The sequence below is a fragment of the Papilio polytes genome, unplaced genomic scaffold, assembly GCF_000836215.1.
Source record: "Papilio polytes unplaced genomic scaffold, Ppol_1.0 DF824437.1, whole genome shotgun sequence".
In the NCBI taxonomy this organism is placed as follows: domain Eukaryota; kingdom Metazoa; phylum Arthropoda; class Insecta; order Lepidoptera; family Papilionidae; genus Papilio; species Papilio polytes.
This window is the reverse complement of record NW_013524767.1, coordinates 244,522-248,813: the sequence shown is the minus strand read 5'-3', so window position 1 is coordinate 248,813 and position 4,292 is coordinate 244,522.

Genomic DNA, 4,292 nt, shown 5'->3' with positions numbered 1-4,292 from the left:
CCCCCCCCGCCTACTACACTACATTTCAATAAAGTAATGTCGTTTATATGATGACGTACACTTATTACAGACAGTCAAGTGTTAACTACTTGTATATTATCGTAAAGGGCCGAACTCCGGTGAATACTAAGAACCGCGCCACAGACAGCTATTTAAATAAATCGTGATAAATTATAGTTTCTTGATTTTCATTTTCACCCATTAGTAATCGGTGGATAGGATTTATCGGTAAAGGCTTACGGCCGGTCTCAATATGCAATTTTATCAATCTAAAATCCCAATCCGTACCCTAATCTTTTGAAATACTGTCTCAATAAACGACGATAGAAATTCGATCTAAAAACATGACTAATCTATTGGAGGGAAAAACCTGATTTCTAACACTTTTCGGATCGTCCTCTGTTTAAAAGTGACAGTTGTAGTGTTTCAATAATTGTTTTTGCAATTTTGACAAATCTCTCAATCTTTATTTTATAATCTATGGAAATCGGAAGATTCTACTAATTTATTATGAGATTAAAAAATGGTTGGCTTGTTGCCGTATAGTGATAGCTGATAGTGAAAGTGATTTGGAAGTGTTAGAGCAACTTTCAGACTGGGACGAAGAAGAAATGCATTCAGGGCGATGGTAGTATTTCAAATAAAAAAAAACTTTGCGAAAATCAAGTTATTATATTTATTACACGAATACAGTTTTTATATTTGTTACAAAAATAAAGTTTTTATTTATTACAATAATAGTAGTACAATAAAGTAAATAAACAACAAACATTTAATTTTTTGCTTATCCGTCTCCACTCTTCATTTTTCAATTTATTTGTGGTATGGCGTGGTCAATTTAATTTTACTTCTTTCAATGAACGAAAGCAGTGTTTTCGTGTCCTCCTTCGTAAGAGGCTTGCTTGAGGTCTGGAAATAATAAGAAATTACTATGTGAAGGGTTTATACAAATTAGACGCGAATTGAAGCGTCTTCACGGGGGAAGTTTATTGAATAAAAGTATAGAAAGTAAAAACATGTTAAAAACTCAATAAAAGTATACATACCATTGCACTTACACTTTTGATGGTGAATATTTAGTTGTTTATCAAAAAACACGAACAGAAGCTATGTAAATTTCAAATTAATAGCTGATGTAAATAACATTGACAACTGATGTCAAATGACAGACAATTTATTCCTCTGATTACGCTACCAAAACTCCGAAAAGGGAGAATTGGTTGATGACAATTTGCTTGGAAAATGTTGAAACACGTTTTATTCGTAAAATACGCAACAAATAAATAATTACTTAGTACGTCAAAACAATAGGTTTACAACAGTCATAATGACATCTGCTTGAAATAGAACGCCAGGATGGAACTTCACAAAAGTACATCGATCCCGCTGATCCATTTTGAAAATCGGTCGATGCTTGCTATCCGGTGTTATTGAGACACCGGTTAGTGATCAACCAGCAGGTCGTTTTATTTCTCGATTGAAGCGATCTCCCGATCCAGGATGCGTTATTGAGACCGGCCGTTAAGCAATGCAAATATGAGCTTTTTATGCCAAGGTAAAAAATTGATTAATCAAAAAAATCTTTAGGATTACCGTGGAATTCCGACCTATGGGCAAACAATAGTTTGAATTAGTAAACCTAGATGTAATTTTGACTTTAACCCTTTAAGGCATAACGAATCAGTCAGTAATGTATGGTAAGTAGCGATATGAGACAACAGTCAATCGTGTTAATAAGTACTACATGCGCTGTATTTCGATTGCCATGATCCTGATTCTTGATGCCAACAAGAGGCGCGCGAGACTTTGTGGGCAACGGTTATAGTTAATACATAGACTGCTACATACAAGTATAATTATGATATGTTAGGCGATGTATTGTGCGACTGTCTAGTCGAGTGTTGTTGTAATGTGATGTGAACAAGTGGTTTGTCGCTTGCCGCAGCCGGTCGTCAAAGGTGCTGATCAGTGGGCTGCCGCTCCATGCCCGGTTCGACAATATCGAGCCGCTGCTCGCGCAGTACGGCAACGTGCAGCACTGCGACACAGCGCACGCGCGTGATGCCAACACACAGGCGGTGTACATCACCTTCGAAACACCGGAGCAGGCGCAGCAGTGAGTATTCAACGATCAACAGAATCTATCGCAATTCTTTGCTCTTCTTATCCTTGCTCATCTTCTGCTGCTAGGATAAAGCTCAAGACCTTCACTCTTTATTCCTATTTTTTGCTTGTGTCTGCACCAATGACCGCTTTTTTCTGATAATTTTTTTTCTTAAGATTATATGCATCACTCATATACTAATTGCATGGTGTGAATTAGTAATTAACTTGTAAAGTATTTGCTTTAGCCGGTTTCATAGAACACTGCATAGTCTATCTGAACAGACGGGCTGTTTTGTTATAATGTGCGTGTATGGGGAAACTAAGAACTATGTAGGTTAAGTTACAATATTATTGTCAACACACGTACGTTTTAACTGGACTATCCGACTGTTCGGTTGAAACTAAAGATGTGTAGTAGCTTTATCAGCCAGTGAAGGTGACCACCTGGTTGTAATGGCAATACACAGTCGTGTTACAACCACCCGCTGCCCTAGCGGTGTTGTTGCTCGCCAATAAACAACGCGACACGATTTGTTGACTTTTACTTGCCTGGCTAAAGTTATATTACCTAAGCTCGCATCTCTCTGATTAGGTCCGCTGAATCAATGTCCATAAGGTTAAAGCTCTTGCTAACAATTTTTTCTAGGTAGCCTAAAGAATGCAACTACTTAGTATAATTGATGTAAATTTTTCCCATAACTAAAGATTGTATTGCACCAACATCAAAGTATTTTCAATGTAAATCAAGCTTCCTCGTGTATATATTTTGTTGTTGTCATTTTTTTCTTACGCCTGTGTGGTCTGGAATGTTGAATTTTGTATAAATTTTTATATCGTACTTGGTATTATGACCATGAGTAGTTTGGCTTTTTAGAATAATGGTGTATACAGTAAAGTTTTTGTGAAATGTTTTTTCTTTATTTTGGTGGCGGTGTGGCGGCAGCGAGGGCATTTTGCTGTCCCGCCATGACTTGGCGGGGTTGCCTTCTTGCTAAACATAGATAGCGGAGTAAGATCTAGTGGGACCTGTGGTAGGGCGGCTAAAATAGTATTATAAATAAGTATGTGCTTTTTATAAGTCGAGCGTTCGAGATAAGAAATTAAAAAAAGATAAACCTAATATGCAATGAACATTAGAACCTAACACTGTTTCCGTGAAAGTCTGCACTTGTTTGTATAGTAGCTGTTAAAATGAACGTAAATAAACTTTTATATTATAACGTAAATAAAATTTTCATAAATCATACAAAGAATTTAAAATGCATCATTTAGGCAAGCGAAGGCGAATTCGCTCAAATCCCATGAAATGACACGATAGGAATTCTGGAATCTATCCTTTTTTAGATTTCTTTATTGAAATTTGGAGTCTTAAATTGTTAAGCATGAATTTGACAGTTTCATTGACCGACCTACGGACGCTTGTTAAACATGTCAAATTAGTTTTAGGTGTTAACTGAAGGATATCAATATATGTCTGGCATACTTTTTGACACCGATTTTTCAGAACATGATGAATTTCTTTCAAACGCTTCAGCTATATATGCTCCTACTGACGTTTTTAACTGTTTTGTAATAGTCACCATTTGAAAGTCTTGTAAAACATTTATTTTATAAAAAATCACTTATCTATTCTGGCCATAGAAAGTTAATTTCTACAATACGTATATTTATTTATTTATCTATATGAAATCAATAAACGCTTCATATTTTATGTTATAGTTGTAACTTTCAGTTTGGCATGTGGATGTGAAGGTGTACGATATGTAGGTAGTAATAGTGGCAAGTACTCATCTACGAGTACAGTGATGTCACACACAGGAAAGATTTGTAGTTTGATTTAACGAATAAACGTGATGTCACAGAACAGATTTCAAAAATTAACATCTGATAATTAGACGATTGAAAAAGGTCATACCAGCTTACTACTGCTTAATTACTTACTAATTTTAGCAGTTTATAAGGTTTTTTTGCATTGCAATTTAGTTTACTTTTGATTGCTTAAATGTAAGCCTTTAGTATCGACTACATGTCAGTTTCTGCATTGTTTCCGTCGTGTGTTGTTTAAATGTGTTTTACGGAGATATTTCATTGGGTAGTATTAAAAAAAAAAATTACTATTTTTCAGGGCCATCAACGGGCTGAACGGGTATGAGCTGGAGGGCAACCGGATGAAGGTGGAGGCGACG